Here is a 22,360-nt window from a genome sequence, read left to right on the forward strand (position 1 = left end):
ATACTTAATATATTTAATATTTGATATCTGTGAATCAGTACCGAAATTCTACAGTCTATGATAGCACATCTCCACGAAAATATTTGTTAAAGCCCCAGCACAGTAAAGATGAAACAGAAGAAAGAATCAAAATAGTAGAAAATGGACAAAGAATGTCAAGCAAAGATAAAGGTGCTGCTGCAGCCACTGAGAAGTTATTACACAGTAGGGTTAGATGCAATCTTTTAATGCCTCCCCCTCCAGTTCTCCACAGGTGGACCACAAACAAACAAATACTCACGCTTGCTTGCTTGCTCGCTCTCTCTCTCTCTCTCTCTCTCTCTCTCTCTCTCTCTCTCTCTCTCTCTCTCTCTCTCTCTCACACACACACACACACACACAAATGGTCAGTCTCTTGGTACCCTGGTCAATGACTGTGAAAACAACCACAGTGAGGGTAAGCACAATGAACACACACCAGTAGCATCTGTCAATTATTCCTGCACCACACACACACACACACACACACACACACACACACACACACACACACACACACACCTGTCACTATCAACCTGGGTATAAAGGAAGGTCGGTGAAATGACTTGAAAAATCTTCCAGCTGTGATCAGATGCTCTTTCACATGACAACAGCTCTTCATAGCTCCTTTCTGTCAGCGTTCCAAATGTCCAGGTGCACTGATAGCGCACTGCATCGCTTCAAAAGTCAACATTTGTGCTTTGCCTCTGTCCTCCCATCGCTTCATGACAGGCAACACCCCAGTGAAAGACAACCTTTTTTTTTTTTCCTAGAGTTGCCATGGAAACTGTGTTGGCATCTCTATCAAACAAGATAAAAGCAGTAAAATATGAACCAAAAAAAAAAAAGAAAAAGGTGTTAGAGAAACAGGTGTGTGTATGTGTGTGAGATACAAAGTTGTGTTTAAGAGGGAGGGAGGGAGAGCCAAGCATGAGAAAGACATCATCCTTCTGTAGTGGCTGTCGTGTTAGTGGGATGTATATGCAAACACGTTTAACTCACACCATCCAACTATTAAATATGAGTTCTGCCAACATTTCAATGTTGCAAAGACTAAAATATGAATCGGGGTCTTCTCTCTCTCCTGGGCAGAAACAATACATCAAACGCCTCACCGTATATTGCTTAGACATGGATTTAGCCGACCAAAATCTCACTCTTCATGCAGTTTAGGAGCTCAACACACTGTACCTTTAGACATCTGCCAATTGAAAAACACAAGAAAATTGAAACATCCGTTTGACAACATGAACCACATTTAGAAAATGCAATGGGAATTCAGACATTGCAGTGCAAACATAGAGACATGGATCCTCATCAGTGCCAAAGGGTATGGAAGAGTGAGAGAGTTTAAAAATAACAATCTGAACCTAATGAGTAATTGTTTTTGTGGCCTTACAAGTTACTTAAGTGTGCAATTATTTCCCAAAACCAATGAGCAAGTAAAAAACAAACAACAAGCCCCCCCCCAAAATGCCCAAACCAATCCATAAATTGGAAGTCAGGGCATATACATACCATCAGAGACTGCAATGTGATCCATATTATTAATGCTATTCATTGATTTTGGCTAAGCAGAGTAACACTTATACTAAAGCAGTAAGAAAACCCTAGAAACATGAAGTACTTGAGTAGCATTCAGTACACACGATTTGTGTATAAAGGTAATTAACAAAGCCAGAGTCAGAAAGGTGTTTTGGCTAATATTTAACTGCACTGCACTGGTTTGGGTTGTGTGTAAAAGTAAGTTTTTAATGATGGAATTTCAGAATCTCTGTAAAAAGTTGCTAGTATGTTCACGCTCGTGGATTTGCACATCTGTCAACCGCCAAAGAAAACAAACTTCCACCCTTTAACACCTTTAAGCGCTGTATGACAATACATTTCCAACAGGAACAGTGTTGGAAACGATTTGAAAATGAATCCACTTGTAGTCTTGCAAAAGTCAGCGTCTGTTTTAGTCTTTTCAGCCTTTTATCGTAAGCGATATGACGAATACCGCCCTGTTGTCTGGTTTGGCTGCTTTCTTGGTTTCTTGCATCGTCTCAGGCCTTGGCACAGATGCAGTTTTCATTCAAGACAAAGTGAATGCAGAGAAGTAAAAAGTTTCTGCTGGTTAACTTGCTGCTGTAGCATTATTGAGCGAGCATTAGCCAGTGGAACTATGATACAGAGTTGATTTAAGATGGTTTCTTACAACAAGGGGTTGCATTGTTTGCATTCATATGCAATCAATAAGAGGTTTGCTTGGGTTAAGAAATGTACAGTAAGGTTGCAGCTATTGCTGACTCAAAGGAGCTTTAATTTGAATGTGGAGCACTGTATGGATAGACTTTAGCACCAAATGATTAAATTATACTGTTGTTTTAGAGACCCAGCTGCTGTGGAGCAGCTATCTTGAGTCTACAGTAGCTATAAATAAACCAGTGTACCATGCTGATACCATAATGTCACGCCACAGTGCACAATATAGGCTTTTTATCAAGCAGGGAACAGAGAGGGCCAGGTATTGCTTTAATCTCATCTGGATTTAAAGGCTTTGTAATGATTCACGTGTGCTGTTTTATTCGGGATCATTTTAGTCTCTCTCTCCCCCCCCGTGATGCTCTGCAAAACACTGACGCGCTTAGTGATGCAGATTGTTATTTAGCCGGAAGCTAGAAAAATAACGTTTGTTATCAAATGTGCTGGTAGCTTCAGAGAGAGAGACAGAGAGACAGAGAGACAGAGAGAATATCACATTTCTAGGCCACCAGAGATGAAGGTCATTGGCAAGGGTGTACAAGTCAGGTCTTCAGGCCTGAATTCTACCTACCCTGTGCCACTCAGTAATTCTTAAATACTTGAATAGTATTCAGTGTGGTGAGTTCAGTCAGTGCTTAAACAAACTTGTGCTGCAGTTACAAATGATTTGTGATAGGATGCTTGAAGGAAAATTGAAGTGAAGCATCTATGTGGCTGACCAACAATGATGCTGCTGCTACGACAGTTTCAGGAATTAATTGAGGTATTTTAAGAAAAAGCTTCTCATTGGCTCATTAGCTGACTCAGAAGGCAGCACAGAAAACTGTCAGTGCAGTAATGTGATGCTTGCAGTTCTGATCCCTGTATTCTGTTCTCTGGATTTTGCCATTGATCACCTCTGCGACTGGTTTATTTTAGTAACCTATCATTTGCCCAACTTGCAATCTGGCATTGAATTTGAAAAGAGAAAGACTTGTGCTCAAATCAAAACTGGTTTCAGTACAAACTCGAATGTAAAATGTTGCAGCAAGCTTATAATATTTGCCTTTATCTTTAATAAAAGAGGAAATGCCTTTATAAACTGTCAGTTTACCCAATATGACCGTTGTAATGCTTCCAAATGTAACAACGTTTCAACCTGCCATCCCTACAAACTCAACCCTAACTATGTATTACAGTCAAATCAATGATTATACCCAAACACACCATATACCTAAAAAATATGACTTTGTTTTGAACATTTTAGCAATTTAGTGATGGTGCACGGTGCAGAGAGAATGAATCCAGGCTGTCAGCAGGTGGAATCACAGGGATGTTTGGCAGAAAAGAGAGCAGAAAGGGACTGTGGAAGAGGGATTGTTAGAAAGACGCAGTAACCACATCAAGTGTCCAGAATATAGAACAGTTTGTCCTAGATTTGGAGGCAACAGCACAGACTTCTTCTCTGTTACGGTCAGTTGTGTTGAGTTGTTGTTGTTGTTGTTTTTCTCTTCCCTCCTGTGTGAGTGTGTGTGTGTGTGTGTGTGTCTCTCTCTCTCTCTCTCTCTCTCTCTCTCTCTCTCTCTCTCTCTCTCTCCAGGTGTCTCCAATCCTCTTTACACCTGAGTGATTATCCGCCCCCGCTCCAAATCATTCATTGGGATTCTGGTCTATAAAACCTCAAGAGTTGGTTGTAACCACTGCAGTGTTGTGTAGAAGTGACCATGTAGCAATACCCCCCCCCCCCCCCCCAGAAGGGCATTTATTTGTTAAAATAAGTAAGAGGGTAATAACTTACATGTTGAATCAAGGGTAATTTTTTTAAATCATTGTCAAAAACCAAAAAACAACAACCCAAAAAACAATTAAAATAACTGAACCACATCTGCCTCAGGTCTTCTATCCAAATGGAGATACAGAATTTTGGTCATGAATCTGCAGATTTTTTTTTTTTATAGACTGAGGCTATGACACGTCTTCTCAATCCCATCAAAACATCCTAAGGGATATAACATATTTTGACCTTGATGAAGTTTTCAAATTTGCAAACCAACTTAAAAAAAAGAAGGTATTCAGGGCAAAATGTCCCTTTGCACTAAAGAAAAATATGTTACCCTAGAAACAATAAACCCTGTAGCTTTGATTAATGAGTTGTTATGACCCAAAACTTTGATTAATTGTTTTTTTTTTTTTTACTATTTTTTTTTACTATTTTTTACATGTATGACCTTAGTGGAAATGAACCTGGAAGCGCTATTTGGATTGAGGATAAGTTCTGTTTTGCACTGGTTAGTGTAGTGAGCCAAATAAGATGTTTCATACTTCCTGCCAGCGTGCAAGTTCACCTGCTCCACCTCAGAAAAGCCTCAAAGACCTTGATGGTGCTGCATTGTGAGAGCTTGCCTGTTGTCTTTGAATGCTGATGCCGTGGTGGTAAATGTGACAACCCCGATTATCGCTGCTTGCAGCTTTGATTAACCTTGTCTCTTTGTGTCTATGCTTTTTTTTGTTGTTGTTTTTTTTAATAATTACCCTGGGCGGAAAAACTCATTATACTCTTATACGCTGAAATGTTAAAATGTTCTTAACAGGCAAAACCAACGATGTAGTTGTTGCAGACACGTACCCGACACAATCCAGGAAAGGAATTTTGGCAGGTCACTATGTAACACGTTGGTATTAACAGTATACATGGGTTTAGGAGTGTTTTGTTTGGCCAGTTTGTATTAAAAGATTTCCATATAACCTCATCAATACAGCCATGTCTACTAAAGTTGGTGGAGTGTGTGTGGATTTTCAGCTTTAACTGAACAGGGATTAAAACCTGCCAGCACAGATCATACGACAATCCAACCATGGGTACGACTTTCTTCCTCAAACAGGCCTCTTCTTATATGGTAGCAGCAATGAGTCAACATTTTAAAAGCCAACACCTCCCTCCACCTCTGTAAACTGACCGCCCCCCCCCCCCCTTTTATTTATGTTGCATTAGTTCCAACTTTCCTGTAGTAATTATCACTATGGCAACTGGATGGCATCTGTCACTTTTACATTAAAGTAGACCCTCCTGCTTGTTCTTCTGGAGGCGACAGCGTTTTTTTTTAGTTTTTTTTTTTCCCCTTAAAAATCCCAACTGGCAGAAGAAAAAGTAATAAACAAGTTTCTTCTAACTTGCAGACTCAACTTTTTCAACACTTTAAAGGTTAAAGTAGGAACAAAATGACTTGCTGGGGAGATTTCTGGGGCATTTAATGGACATTTCTCCTGTTTTTAAGAAATAGTGTATTTTTTCTTCTTCCATATATTTTCAAACTATATTTTAATGATCGATAAGACAACATGCATAAATAATTAAAAAAGTGAAATCGTCGATACAGTGTTAAAATGATGGAACACCTCATTTCAGAGGTGTTTGGTGTCTGTATCCCAGGCTTGAGTGCTACATCTCACCAGCTTGCTTGTTGTCACATCTTTCTCCAAGTCTTGAACAGATATCACGACTTCCTTTTAGTAGCTTGTGACACGTAATGAATTGAAGTGAAACATGTCATGTTGAAAGGCCTCCACCGTGTCGGCCTACTTTTGTTCTTTATCTCAGCAGCAGATGGAGGGCTGGGAGCTGCCGTGTGGCTTTGCTGTGACAGGCAGCCCTGTCAATGAGTTAGAACCATCCAGACTCTTTATTCCCTTCCTCAACCTACTTTGTCGCTTTGACAAATGCGCTTGCTTTGTTCTCTTCCATTTCAGAGGGAGACCCTGAGTTGTCTTACTCATCAGCAAATAATCACACCAGTTAATTCAAGTGCTCGGTTTGAGATGGATCGTCACCGTATCGCTGTTGAATTGGCATTCTCTGGTGCATAATTATGGGCCACGGCAAAAGAAAACCAGAGATTATCAAAAGGAAAAAAAACACACAGGGCTGTGAACAGCTGATGTTTGAAACTATCATGTTTATTTATCATCCTAATCTACCAAATTAAAAAAGTATGAAAGGAGCTCTTTCAGCTGAAAAAAAAAAGCCTCACGTTTCTGAATACATGGGACTTCTTTGCATCCTTCCAAAGTTGATATGTCTTCAAAATGTCACGTTGCTGCACTATATATGCTGTGCACCATATTTAAACCCCCGTCAGGGACCCTGTTACCATGGAAACAGTGCTAGGGACCCAAGAAAAAACAACAACTACGTAACACCCGAACCACATTGCCAATAGATAGTTGATTGCTTTTATGCAATCAGTGTCTGATTCGTGTCAGACTAAGAAATCCCTGGAGTTTTCTTCCAATCTGGAAAGACTTTCTTTTGTGAATTGTGAACATAATTATTGATTTGCACTGTAAGAAGTGACACATAGTTTTATTCAGGTAACAGTTTCAAAAAAAGGATCCACTTATTATAATCTGATAGTGGGCTCACGTTAGGTAAGCATCCGGGTGTGAGTGTGATGCTTTGATTCCCACCATCGTGCAAGCAGGGGAAGTTTCACTCGATACTGTGAGTAAGTCAGAACTCAACTGTTTCACTGACATATTATTATTTTTCCCCAGTAATTTGTAACTCAGGCACAACAGACACAAGCTCATTTAAGTGTTTACAATGACATTATTCATTTTGTATTATTGCATTTAAGACACAATGCCTTTATATGACGAACTAGACAATGCAGTTCCTCTCCATCATTGCTGGCATTGTCTTAAGTGTGAATCATTTACCTGGTGACATGGTGCCGGTGGTTGCGTCTCAACAAAAAAACAAAGACGTTCCACAGTTTGTGCTGGGTTGCACAGCAGTCTAGTGTGCAGTTGTGTTTCCACTCGAATCATTGTGACGGAGCTTCACCCGTGCGTCATTTCCCGCACAATCTCAGCTTTACCTCCTTCTTTTTTTAAAGTCCAATCTAATCAGTCTGATGTTTTCTCCTCTTCTCGTTCTCTCCGTCTCGTTTCCTACTTTAGTCTGAGGTGAAATTTGGTAGATGCCGTCTATTTTTAGGCCGAGCTGTATTGCCTTTTAGCTTTAGACTCTATCGCTCATGCACAGTGATCCTTTCGCTCTTTATTGTTCACTGGCATTCCTCAGGGGATGAAGCTACTGCAGTTGGCGGAGTTTTGAAAAAAAAAAAAAAACTTTTCCTAACTACAACTAAGGCATGTGTTATGAAAGTTACAGCAGAGGATAAAAAGTCTGTGCTGGAATATCATCACACAAGGACGTCTGTCATGTATGCAGGGATTGGTGTTACATACTTGCTGAGTCGCACAATGTGTCTGAGTGCCATGTGCTGTGTGTTATACTTGAAAGAATTCTGAGAACATGCCCAGATGGTGCCTTCTTCCATTTCTTCCTGTGAGCAACTGGTGGCTAAAGCATGGTTTCAAAAGGAAACGGCAACAAGGAAAATTTCTCTGCTTCACAAAATGTATAGGATCGTGATATGTGCAGAATTATTTCGGAAATTTTTCCCAGGGAACAGTCAGTGCTCACATCAGATTGTGTAAAACAAATTAAAATGAAATCCAGGTATAAAACGGCATATTCAGAACATATCACGAAGTACGAAATACTCAGACCTCCATAATGGCAGTAAAGAAGGCTACTCGTCTGCTGAGTAGCATCTGTTTTGTTGTCCTGGCGCGTCACTCTCAGCATCAAAAACACGCCAGAAAGCAAGGTAAAAAAAACACTATAGTGTAAGGTAGCATGAAGGGCAGTGACTGTGCTTCATTCTTGACCGTTTTATACCTTTTGCTCCAAACTTGACATAAACAAACAACGAAGAAGCACGAAAACCTTCCTTTTAAGAGGCAGGAACGTCGAGCAGATCCAGGCTCAATGGGAACGGACATTCATCGATTCTACCTTTACCTTGATGTAACTTAGAGCCAGGCTTTGTCTCTAAATGTGGCTTTACTCTCTATTGTCTGAGCACCCAGTCTTCAATGGAGGTGCTGAGGAAATAAAGCCAGTCCAAAGAGTCCAATCCGCAGTACTACATGTCACGTAATACAGTATCATTGATCTTCTGTTTCCGGAACATTTTGCCCTGCTCATGCACATGTAGAAATGTAGAAAAGGTGAACAGGAAGTTGATATCACAGCCGAACTGAAGAGAAGCGTGTAGACTAGAATGATTACGTTATTAGTTATAGTTTCACTTTCATAGCTCTCATAATGGTGCTATTGTACCATAGCAACCATAATAGTGCTTCCTTTACCGCTGATTATATCTTTGTTGGTATTGCGGATTGTCTTACTTCCCTTCAACTCAGATAAATGTTATGGGTCCAAGAGCTGGCAAATGAGCCATGAAGCGCGCTTGATTAATTGAAAAATCTAAAAGAGATAAAGACCGTACTGCTGCTAAGCACGAGCACAAAAGGTAATGAAGAGATTCAGGCAGCAGTGGAAACTAAGAGGTAAAGAGTTTAGATGCAACAACAACACAAAGGAGAAGTTAGATGCTTGTGGAATATCTAAAAGTTTATTTTTATTTGCAGCATTGTTTCATTATATAACTAGCTAATCAGAGTGTAACTAATGTAAGATGTTATATGGATCTTTGGGATAATAGATGGAGAAATGGAGGATTTGATGAGCCTTCTGCCTCCCTTAATTTAGATTTTTTTTTTTTCTTCCAGCGGTAGGTATCCTGGGGTTTCAGCAGCGTCTCTGTCACGGATTCAAAGGCAAGTAACACACAGAAACCCTGGTGATTTTACCTTGCACTCACACCCACTTCCCTCCCCGCATTTCCTTTTACTTTATCACCTCATTAGCGCACAGCCCTGGAGTATTCTATAAGATGTAGTAGAGGTAACACATCCTGATGCATACTTGCAATACTGCGGCTTTATTTGTTCCCGGCGGTTTACAGTTCCCAGTCTCGTCATGCGCTGCCATGGTGGGCAAACTGTCTGAAGTAGCACGTGGAGCTGCAGTGCACCTTGGAAGATTTTATAGGAGGAAAGTCAAAAGGTTTCTAACAGAGAGTGACTATGTTCCATCATGACTCTGTTGCCCCTTCTCTAAAGAATGTGCTCCTTCTACTTATATTCAAACAAAACAAAACACCGGGGGACCAGAGTTAAGAAGCTGTGTACAGAGCAGTGGTTTGACAGCAGGAACTGTCAGATGGCATCTTTATTACATTACATGAGGAGTCCTGGAGGACTGCACAAGCATCTGTTTCCTCTCTTCCCTGCTACTGCAGTCATATAGAAGGGAACCAACTTTACCCATTTGACTAGCGAGGACGTGATCTAAAGGAACAGTGCAAATGTTTCACAGGGAAGGGAAACAGAGGGGAGTGCTCGGCATTGTCGCAGCAGCGTGATTAAAGCAATCACAGTCTGACGACAAGCTGGTAATGCAAAAATAATGGAACAACGAGGCTCATCAATGTTAAATGACTGGTGTGGTCAGTTGGTTGTGGGGAATTTCATATGGAGAGGCTAAATTGCATGCAAAAAATATGCATTATTTTACTGCCACAGTCGTAAACCAACACCTGCGACAGCTAGCAGATGATGTCTTTCCCCCGAAGACAAATATCAAAAATTAATTTTATGTAGCTGCAGACATCTTTACCTAAAGGAAGGCCAGCACATGCAGGTTTATTGGTTTGTTAGCGGCGTATCTAAAAAAAAAAGAAAAAAAAAAGGACATATTATGATGATTTTTAATCTGGAGAATCCGGGTCAAATTCTGGATCCTTCTAGTAGTCCGTGCTATTTTTCTGGGCATCATCATAAACAAATTATGATGAAATTCTTTGACTCCGCATGAAATGGCCAAAAGAACATTTTGGAGATCATCTTGACTGTATTCTGTTTTCCTGACCAAAAAAAGAGATCTTTTTTGAAATCCTGCAATGGTTCATATCTCCAAAAAAAGTAAGCATATTTTGATAAAATGCAGTGAGGCAACGCATTTGAATTAGAAAGACAGGTATTAAGCTCCAAGAGGTGGTATGAATCATGTTCTGGATCAGAATTATATTTGGCAGTTGGGAAGAACATGAACAGATTTTGATGGAATGATGTTCATACTCTGTATCTGAGTATCCTTTCTGAGGGAAATATTCTCTTTAAGGCTGATAAATATGTTTTATTTACATCAAGTCCCTCTGAAGAGTTTTGAAGCACAGGCTAAGTCTCGGAGATGTGCGCTTACAGTGTTTCCAATTGATCAAAACGATATCCATACATATGACTCATAAAGGGCACCTGTTCTTGGCTTTCTGCTGAGGGTATTTTCACAGCAGTTGGTTGAAGATCAGTGCTGAAAACGGAGCAGCGGCGCAGTGGGGGTCCACATCTGCAACTCGTGAACATGAAGGCCCACAACTGAGGTTTCAGGGCCCAATTTAGTTGCTGCAGAGGAACAGAAGGTGAGGACGGGAAGGCTGAAGACCCACCAACTGTGATTCACTCAGACATAAAGACGTTCATTTAACCACATCGTAGCGATTGGGGAGCAGGCAGGTGTAGCTTACCTAGTTTGTGCTCTAGTTAGCGCAAAGACTCGGAGGAGTGCTCATGTTCAGGGTGCACCAGACTGACACTGTTCAACATTTATGTGTTGTCAATGTATTTGTTTGGCTGACTTTTACTAATTTTGATGCAGGGGCGTAGTGTGGGCCACCTTAGTATCTGGTACATTTTGGGGCAGATCAATCATAGCGCCACCTTGTGGCAACGGGAAATGCAAGATTTGTGGTGCTTTCTTTACACTTAATTATAGTCCTCCTATCATGCCTCGTTTGTCACCTTCTTAAAATAATTAACCAAGTCCTTTTTTGTTTTTTTGTTTTTGTTTGAATCAATTCCTTTTGAGGTTTTGTCTCCAGTTTTTTTTTTTTTGTGTGTTTGCTCAAAAACTTGAAAAAATGACTCAGGTGATTATTTTAAGAAGGAGACATGAAAATAAATTCATGCAACCTGGAATAACAGAGTAGTGATTCAGTATTGATCTGATGCTATTTCGATTATCAATACCGAACAATGTAGATGATGAAATTCCTGTTTCTTTTCTCCTGTTTATGCCGGTCGAAATTATTTATTCGTTAATTTAGTTTTACATTTCATATAAGTGGGTAAACTGATACTTTGAGCAATAAGCGCCGCATTAATACTCTCTTAAGTTTTTATACCACAAAATGTACTTTTTCTTTTGCTGCTGATGTTAAAATTAACCATCCATTTCAAAATAAATGGCTCATTCAAGCAGAAGTATGAATTACCATTCCATTTAAGAAATATAGGAAAATCTAAAATTGTGGTCAGGTAAATTTACCATGGAAGGACAAAGTGTTCTAAGGTTGCTGCAAGGTTGATGCTGATGATGAAAGACGTACTGGTGCTTCTCCACAATGACCGATTCATTTCCTGGCTGATGATAAAGTCCAGCACCATGCTCCTCTGCATCTAACTCATCAAAATGGAAATGACTGGCTGAGTTTAAGTGCAGTGGGCATATTCATCTTCTGCTGATGTTTATAGCGACCTCACTTAATGTAGTCTAACAGCATTTCATGTGATTTTAACACTTTTAACTGCTTTTTATTCCGTTCCTCTTCCTCTACAACCATGCAAGCAGCACTTCCTCCTCTTCTTCTTCCTCCTTCGCCACCCTTTTTTTTTAATTAGAAGAAGTTGGACTCTACTTGAAGTGTCTTAACTGCTGTTGCTTTACCTCTTCTGTGGCTCTTATCAGTCCTGTTGCATCTTGGTTTAATCTCTGACTCTCCTCTCCCCTAACGAAGTCCTGAAACTTGTATCCTCTCAGCACAGGGACCCCCTGGGCTCTTAAGCCGAACCCTCTGTTACTATTTCAGGCCTCTGCTGATCACTGGTTCCTTTTCTCTTCTCCCTCTCACAAGAAAAACAACCAGGTCGGTCGATAAATGCAAGCGCCCAAAACATGTTTGTCATGTCATCCAACCCAAACAACAAATAATGATGTTTATTCAGACAATTTCTTTATATAAGAAGAAAGCAGGAGTGAGGGAGGAAGATGGCACCAAATATGTACTGAATTCCTGTTTTTAAGTCATGTTAGGAGCAGAAGATCCTTGTTTGTGCAACAGTCACCAAAGCTTGGTGAGAGTAGACGCGATTCTTGTGTCTGTGTTGCGATGTAGACAGCTGCTCATTTGCTGTTCAGGACACATTTTTACCATAACACGAGACTGAGGAGCAGGAGAGTGCTGTGTATGCTTGGTTGTGTTCTTTTAAGTTACCATCTTTGGTGTCGGGTTAATAGAGCAACAATGCATTTCTGCTTCATTAATCGAACCCCTCAGAATAGACTGGTGAAACCGTTCCTGTTTCAGTTCAACAGCTGAGTTCCGCAGTTCCTATCTAGAACTGACAGAGAGGAGGATCTGCCTTAGACAGACAGGCTCCTTCAGCCAATCAAAGCCAAAAACCATCTCAAGCCAAACCAGTCAGTGAATACTTTGGGAGGGGCAGAGGAGCAGTGTGACCTCAGTCCTGATTGGTTAGATTACTTTCTCATTTCCCATCATGCCTGTGAGGAAGAGGCGACCCAAACTGAGAGGCTGATGGTCTAAACTGGCTGGATTTAGACCACCTGTGGACTGGGATTAATCGCTCCATTTGGGCTGGGAGTAAATGAGTCATACCACTAGCACTGCTATGTGGGGGAAATTTTCACGTATCATGTCAGTTGCTTAAGAGTATTCCATCTGCTAAATACTGAAACTATAACTGGCCAGCTACCAAAACAACTACTGCATCTAGCGGTGTCACTCCAGCCAGCTGGGCTCTCAGTTTGGAGATCACCGTTAGGTCACGTTCATTATAATTATCACCACAAGTTTAAAGTGGCCACTGGTGATTTACAGTGTTGTCATTTGCAGACTAATACCAGTCCTAAATGGATTCATCCCTCATGAGCAGTATCACTTGTTTTGATTATAAAGCCCTGCGAACGCAAAAGTTGCTTGCAGCTCCTGTTGCTAAGCTTCTGCTTCAAGAGTTGATATTGCTTTCTCTATAAATAGGTTTATCTCTGCTGAGGCCAGACTGTTTGCTTCAGCTTAGTGAATACGCATTCACAATCCCATTTATCATCATTAGGGCAGCGCATTTAGAACATTTACGTTTACATCTTGCTCATTTAGGCAGCGCTCCTATCCACAGAGCGAGCGAGCCAATTGGTGGTAAGAAACGTCCACCTCACGAAAGAAAAAAATTCTGTTTTCTTGTCCAACCATATGTTGAGCCTTTGGATCCTTCATCCGCTTTTAAATATTTGATTTGCGAACATTCTTCCAAACTTCATCTTCATTTAATTTTAAGAAAGGAAGGCTTTAATCTCATTTTGTATAAATGAGAGAAGATATACATACGCACATTTAAGACACCTCAGGAGACTGAGAGTTTATTTCACTTGTCAGTTATGCTGCCAAGCTTCCTTTCACCGTGACTTGTGAGTCTATAAAAAGCTTCTTTTCCCAGGGGTCAGACTGCCATGTTACCATTTGGTTGTCCAAGCAGCAGTTTGTGTTATAATTGGATGTCCCTCTATTGTCTTTCCTCCTTACACAGTAGCAGCGTTATATCACCTGGACCTCACTGCGACTCTGATTGGCTCCTTCTTTAATCAACACAAACCATCTGGATGCCAGCTAATGAGCTTAATGATAATTGCCGTGCATTCCTTCCACTTTTTTGTACGAAATTAATGCATATACAGGTGTAAAGATTTCGATGCAAGCGTAGACCTAAACATGCTGTTCTTCACCATGATTCAAACCCAGGTGTGGCGAATAAATCTGTTAAATAAAACCGTTGCTTTCTGTCTTAGTTGTACGTAGTTGTATCATTGGCACATCTTCAAAAGTAGTATTGCAGTAAATGAACAGCGTTATTTTTCACACCAATTTACATGATTAGGGTGCCATGTGATCATCATCCAGCCGTTAGATGTGACAGCCTCTGGAGAGGACATGGCCTCTCCACCATCCTCATTCTGAGGGTCTGTGGTGGAGCCCAGAAATAATCATCTTTTTTGTGCGCTCAGCAAGGAGAGACGGGGAGTTCATTTGCTGTGAAAATTTATATCTCCCTTTTTCTTGGCTCCTGGTGTTTCCCCATTCCCAAGTACATGCATGGCAGTATTCTTCTTTTCTGTGTGCAGCAGCCGCCATCCCTGACATGCCACATGTTTTATTGCCCACTAAAGCATAATGCTCCACTCCTCTTTGATACTGAATTATTTATTTATTTTCCTGTTCTGCCTGTAAGCCCGTATGAACGATTGGGCGCCTCGGGCCTGCAGCGACATGATCTCCAGGGGTATTAAATATATTGCCGGCATTTGTTTCCTACCTCTAAGTGGATTGGACGACTATACAGACAAATACTCATCGTCTGAAGTAGAAGAGCCTCAACTACAAAACAAGTAAGTCCTCTGCTGTACAATCCTCATTGGATCCGCGTGTGTTTTGTGTTTGGCCAGTATGGATTTTTGAAAATGAGACCTGTGAATCTGTGATAACTCTGCATCTAATACTATGATAATACTACCCATGCGCTTTGGTGGTGTGTTATATAATTAACTGATCAATTAAATATGTTTAATTGGGAAGTAAAATATATTTAAAGGAATGTAAATGAAATGAATTTTAAAATCACTGACTGGAAATTGACAGCATGATAAGATGGGCGTTAGCTTATGGAAATAAATGGAAGCCTCACCGGCGTTTGTGTTCAATAAAGCAGTGTTCATAACTGTTATCAGATGCAATTATCTGACATTTTTCATGCAGTGTAAATAGGTGATAACTTTTTGAAGTATTTTTTTACAATCTGTTTCCAGTCTTCACAGTTCAGACTTGAGAGGAAGGACTGGGGCGATGAAGAGATAAAGTTAAGGCTAAATCTCACTGATGTCTGTAGTGTTTGATTGACAGGTAAGGGCTGCCTGCCTGAAACCAAAATGGATCTTAAATTTAAAAAAAAAAAGTGTCAAAAATGATCCGCAAGGTATTTTCCATAGAAATTCTAGTTCTAGTCATAATATATCGACTTATAATGGACTCCAATGGAATCAGAGAGCGACACATTTTTAAAGGAACCCTGCAGTCAAAAATGTGATTTGTAATTCTTTTTCTGACAGTTGAATGTGAGTTTAAATGAAAATTCAATGATGCCCTATGGAAAACACATTTTAAATGGCAGAACTTAGTATTTAAATTATGATGTTGAAACTTGAAGCCTCCAGTACACAAACACCATGTTCTTTATAGTAAAGTAGGAGACACATTGTGTCCAACTTCCAAAAAATATCCACAAATTCATATGTTCAGATAATTGCACTGAAAGAGGAGTTGGTGGAATTATATGAACATTGAAGTCCTTATTCTTCAACACTTAACGCTGCTCGTGCAAAGTTAATTCTTGGGTAAATGAGCAATATTCCACATCTCCATATGGGGGAAGTCAGACATTTACATGATGCAAAAGTCTGTATTATTGCATTTGAGGAGAGGGAAGTTTTCAGCTCCAGCTTTTAGAAGTTCTGCTGATTTAAACCATCTTTGAAAAGAAAAAAAAAAAACTTGTCTGGCTGAGGCAAGAGGAAGTGTAGCCTCACCAGATTTATTAATTGCTTCACAAAATCTTGATGTGGATGTTGGTTCAGAGGACTGGAACCAGTGTATGTAATTAATTTGATGCTGCATCGAGAGTTACGACACAGGGTGGCTTTCACTGTAAAACTATGGGACAGGACAGGACAACCCCACAGAGAGTTTTCCACTCTTGGAAATGAGGATTTTCTTTTTCTTCACGTTTGTCATAACATCTGGAGCAGTTTTAACATATCAAAATACTTGATAATATGTGAAGCACGTTTGGAAAACACTTTACCACGTCAGATGTGACACCCCCTTTTACAACATCGCAGTAATGTGAGTGCTGACAAAAAAAATTTAGGCTGTATTGACGATATCAACACACACGCCTCAAAGGCAGTAGACTGAAAAGTCTCTCGCTTTGAGTAGAAGAAGAATCAGACTTTATTTCCTATTTTATTTTGCAGTTCAGTCCTGTCCTCTCACTGTAGTTTTACTTCTGCCCTCATGTACCCCACTTGTGTCCAACCTTCCTTGTGTATTTGTACTGCTGTGTGCTGGATGTGGATCACATTCTTGACTGAGCCTGATGTTTATTTTCTTACTGTAGGACTGATGTATGTGTTCCAAACCTGGAGCTTCAGTAAAGGGGGTTTTTAGGCCACTGCTGTGAGTGGGAATTGCACTTTTGGGTCCATTTCCTGTTTGGCATCCCTCATCCAACCCATGAATTTCCTATGTAATTCCATATCTTTGCACCTGAACTCTTCATGGCTTTCACATACGCATTTTTATGGGTTTCATGTACGTAATCCTAGAGGTTTCACACATAATCCCATGTGTTTCTCTTGTAAACCATATTCCATATGGTAATTTACAAGGGTTTCACTTGACATATTAAACCATAAAATATTCCAAAACCACATGTTTTCTGTGTAAAGTCATGATCCAAATCTGGCCGGCATGTCTGCAATTGACAGAAAGCAAAGATAATCTTACTGAATAAAATCTCCTACTCAATATTGATATGGAACAAGTGTGATGAGTCCTCCGGCAAGTTTGCAGTATCTCTTATACTCACTTTATTTCCATATCTCTCACTTTGTATTATTACCCCCCTCCCCCTCTTCTCATTCAATCTTTGAAGCTGTAACAAAAGAGAAAAAAGAAAGAGAGAGTTATCACAGTTTTTTGCATAACCAGTCCATCAGTCTCGTACAAAATCATGTTTATTCATTTTGCCCTCAGGGGAGACGGGGTAAAAGGGAGATGATTAAATTCTAATTTGACCTCTATCATAATTTAAGTGAGCCTATTATGATGTCAATCATTTGAACTCAATACTGCAGCGAGGAGACAGTGACTGTGTGGCAAAAGGAAAAGGGGATTACAGACAGTTTGGGGACCACACAGTTACTGTATGAAATTGGTTTTATCCAGCTACGTGTAATCCCCCCACCCCCCCAACCCCCGGAGAGAATAGAGCTTGCTCAAGTGTTCCGTGTGTGAGGTAGACGCAGAGCATCAAAGGAGTGATGGACACGACTGCAGCCGGTTTAGGTTTCTTTAGACATGTGGACAAAAGATCTGCCTGTTATAAGAGTGAGTAGATTTGACACTATGATTGACCTTTTTTTTTTCTTTTTTTAAAAAATGTGATGACTTTTGTCTGTTCGGCGCATCGTCGGGGAAATTTGGTGAATTTATAATCTGTAATGAAAGGACAGACATTTATCATCCGCGTCTGACGAGGTGAGAATAGTGGCCTATGAAGCAGAGGCTGGAAAACACGTTACTGTACCATTAAATCCTCTCACTCGGCCCGAGCTTTCTCAGGCTCAGGTCCTCTCCAGCGGCCTGGGATTTGGCGGGTTCTGAGCAGTACCTCAGATGTTATTCCTAGAATCTGCTCCTGTACCAGCAGGACTGGTGTGGATTTCATCTCCCACATAAGGTCTAGTTCTTCCTTCAGTCCTCCATTTGTCTCGAGCTCCCCCGCACCCCCCCTTTTTTTCTCCGATATGGCCATGATCGCTACATCTATCACTACTACTCTCTTCTGCGTCTTCATGTCAGCGGTGTTGGAAGGAGAGGATCCATCCATAGATTCAAAAACAATAATGTTACAGACCGAAGTGTCATGGAAGAAAGTCCCAAATGAAGATGCAGGCAAGGAATGAGGAACATGTCATATAATTCATAGGAAAAAAAACACAAAAGTAAATTCCACAAGTTCTAACGGTAACAAAGAAACAAATTCCGTTTGAATTTGAAGGTGTTGTTTATCTAGGTCGTGAGAAGTTAAGGTCTTTGGTGTAAATGGAAACCTAAGTGAAATTTTATATTTTCATCTGAATCATTCCAAGAAGTCCTCTGTATGGTTCAAATGTTTACTAAAAGAAAAAGATTTGATGTGTAGCATTCCAGGAATATTTTGGGGATGTGTTAAACATTTGATCTACTGCATAAACCAACATTATTGATTTGTGGAATATTTTCAGAGAATCATATCCTGCCTTAGAATGACCAATCTGGGAATAAATGAATCCTACCAAGACAGGGACAGCAAATCAAACTGCTCAACTAACAAAGGAAGAAACAGGTGGGAGACGACGAGGGCGGGGAAGGAGCTGATTGGAGGAGGAACACTGGGAACAAGGCTGTGACTGATGAGAACTGATAAATTAACAAGACACCAAGAAGGAGGGAACACAGACAGAGGAACAGACACAAGAGGAAGACAAGAGTTTTAAAAATAGAACAGGAACATACAACTAAAATGAGGGCAACAAAGAGCACAGGATCAAATGTCAAGTGTGCTAAACTGAATCCATGATAATATTCAGTGTAGCTAAAACGATTGTGGATAAAAGCTAAAAACAAACCAAGAACCACTTGGTTTTGAATAGAACACTGGCTGCAGCACTCTGATGACCCGGAGTTTATGTAACGTTTGCTGTGTCAGACCAACAAACCCTGTGTTAAACTAATCTTTTCAGCAAAAAATACACGATTCTAACCTTGAATGTGTTTTAAAGTTCATTTTAAGGTAGTCAAGGAGTAGCGTGAAAATCACCAAGTGTTGTTTTGCATGCTCACGATCAAACAGAATAGGTGAAAATAAACCTGGACACACTCTTGGATCGTTACAGTGCAGTACAGAGGCTTCCAATAACACAAACCCCTGATGCTTCTGACTCCCCTCATAAACATGGTTTTGGTCCCTTGTCTGAGCGTGAAGCTGAGGCTGATTTCTGTGACGTTGCCATTTGTTGAAACGCTAATGGCTGATGATCACTCATCGATCCCTCCGCTCTCCAGCAGACGCATCCCTTAGGCTCATTCCTGCTCTTTCACGTTCTCTTTCTCCTCTCCTCCCCCTCTTTCTGCAGCACCTCCTGCAAGGTCTCATTGATCGGCATCCTTCAAAGGCGGTGGTTGTGTGAAGGAGGCATCTCGCAATGTGGACTCTTGGATGGTTGAACAAGTTAAGATGAGTGCTGTGGACCACTTACTGTAGAGAGCCAACAGGGATGATGATCAGTGTACCACAGCCTAGCACAGCTCAAAGATTTAAGGGCTCACCCATATCTCTGCCTCATTACCCTGTTATTCCAATTTGTAGATGAATTCCTTCGAATGGCTTTGGCCTAAATCATTAGAAGACTTCCCTGCCTACAATCTGGAAGGGGGGGGGGGGGGATAGGCTTAAAGGAAGCTATTTCCCCTCATACAGTGTTAGTAATTCATCTGTCCTGCTTTGGCCAGTGAATTCATACCAGATACATCCTCCTCTAGATCATTTTAACTCTGTCAAATGCAGCTGTCAGAAACTGGCCTGAGGTGTGTCTTGCTCATGCATGTGAACCTGTGGATCTTTGACATTGTAGTAATAATCAAAGCATAGAAAGAAAAGCAAATAAAGAATAGAGTTCCCAGAGATGCTGAGCACTTGTGGGTCCTTTTGCCTTCACTCTGCAGTCCATGTCATCCCAAACATCTGGACTGGGTTTAGTTCAGGTGACTGTGGACGCCAGGTCATCTGGTGCAGCCCCCCAACACTATACTTCTTGGTCAAATATCCCTTACACAGTCGGGAAGTGTGTTTGGAGTCATTGTCCTGTTGAAAAACAAACGATGGTCCAACTAAACACAAACTGGATGGGATGGCGTGTCGCTGCAGGACGCTGTGGTAGCCATGCTGGTTCAGTGTGCCTTCACTTTTGAATAAATCCCCAACGGCGTCACCAGCAAAGCACCATCACACCCTCACACCTCCTCCTCCATGCCTCATGGTGGGAACCATGCATGTGGAGACCATCCGTTCACCTTTTCTACGTCGCACAAAGACACGGCGGGTGGAACCAAAGATCTCAAATTTGGACTCATCAGACCAAAGGACAGATTTCCATTGGTCTGATGTCCATTCCTTGTGTTTCTTAGCCCCCCAAAAAATCTCTTCTGCTTGTTGCTTTTCCTTACTAGAGATTTCTCAGCAGCTATTCGACCACAAAGGCCTGGTTGTCACAGTCTTCGAATTTTGTCGTAGCACTTCATGGTTTTTGTGACTGCACTTGGGGACCAATTCAAAGTTTTTGCAATTTTCCGGACTGACAGACCTTCAGTTCTTAAAGTGATGATAGACTGTTCATTTCTCTTTACTAACCTGATTGTTTATAAAATAATAATTCTAACAATTGTCAAATTAGGCTGTCAGCTGTTTACCAACCTGACTTCTGCACAACACAACTGATGGTCCCAACCCCATTAAGAAGGCGAGAAATTCCCCAAATGAACCCTGGCGAGGCAAAGCTGAGAGGTGAAACCATTTCAGGTGACGACATCATGAAGGGTTTGCAGCGCTGTCAACAAAGCAAAGTGTGGCTACCTTGAGGAATCTAAAATATCAAGCATATTTACAGTTATTTAACAATTTTTTCTTTGCTACATAATTCCATAAACCTTGCTTCATATATTTGATATCTTCAGTATGTATTTATAATGTAGAAGGCGGTAAAAATGAAGAAAAAACATTGAATTACGTAGGTGTCCAAACTTTGACTCAAAGTATCTATCTATCTACAGCATCTATCTAACTCTATCTATCTATCTATCTATCTACAGCATCTATCTATCTCTATCTATCTATCTATCTATCTATCTATCTATCTATCTATCTATCTATCTATCTATCTCTATATCTATCTCTATATCTATCTATATAAAATATTCATCATACATTTAGCCATTCCAGGCATCTTAATGCCCCTGGAAAATCAATCCTCATTATAAATGAGAGGTATAGAGACCTCCATCTTGTCAGCAGTCTCAAAGTGCGTCCTTCTGTCTGAATCAAGCGTGGAATCAGTAATGTACTTTGGTGATGGTAGTCAGCGGGTGAATTAGTCAGAGAAGGAAACAATGTGGGCTGCAGATGTGCCCTCTCTCCTCACCATCATGTTCCTGCACTCCTGCTTTACATGAGATTGCTGCTTTTTCTACCCTTTTTTCCCTTCCTCTGTGAGCCTTACCCATTGATATCTCTTTATCCGGATGCTACCGTCAAGGATGCTGCTAAAAATCTGATGAGATTACATTTCTCTGAAGATGAGGGAGATGCCTTCTCATCATTAACGAGAAAGGCTTCAAGCAGTAATTGTTGAGAGGTAGGATTTACGGCAGGCAGAGTCGGTTAAAAAAAATCTGTGGGTACATGTTATTAACTGTGACATGGTCTGTGGCTGCTGAGGGCTTGGACCCGGGCCCACCATGTAAAGACAAGTGGTAGCAAAGCAATCACTCTCTCTGCCTGCATGGATGAAGCCCTGCAATCTCTGCCAGCCGCTTACAAGAAAGACACAAGACACTCATTCCGCCTCAAATCTCAGACAAGATTTGAGGAAAAGAAAGACAAACACATGCCGATGTAGACAAACACACACACACACAAACACACACACACACACGCACACTTTTCTAATATCTCTGACTTCTTGTTGCTTCGCTCAACAGCATAAAGCTGCGATCCTGCCAAGTGTGAGATGTGTACTTGTCCCTGAAATGATCACAGACAGCCAGAAACTCCCTGAAGATACAACTTGGTAAAATTCAAGGTGAACAAGTTCACTCATCACTGCCAATTCCCTATCCACCACCTTGTGTGTATTTGTCTGAGCAGCACAGCTTGCTTGTTTGATGTTTATTTTTTTCCTCCTCACATACAATTATGTTTGGGCACACCTTAGGGCCTCCCTCGCTTTGCCTGTTCTACCTCTCAAACGTTTTTCATTGATTTTCTGCAATTTCATCTTGTAAATCCACTATCTCTATCATGCTTGGCTTACTGCGTTGATGTCCGCCCTTGCTGTCGACACTGTTTCAGCTAAGAGATAGATGAACAAGGGAGGGGTTTAAGGGAGGAAGGGGGGGGTGCCAATCGGAAAGGGAGGGAAGCCAGTCTTGTAAGAGGCTTAAGAGCCTCCTGGAAGCTGTCGTTTGGCCTGGGACAGAGT

Source organism: Aulostomus chinensis, chromosome 14 (assembly GCF_037954235.1).
Source record: "Aulostomus chinensis isolate RoL2024-O1b breed Wild chromosome 14, RoL_Achi_v1.0, whole genome shotgun sequence".
NCBI classification, from domain to species: Eukaryota; Metazoa; Chordata; class Actinopteri; order Syngnathiformes; family Aulostomidae; genus Aulostomus; species Aulostomus chinensis.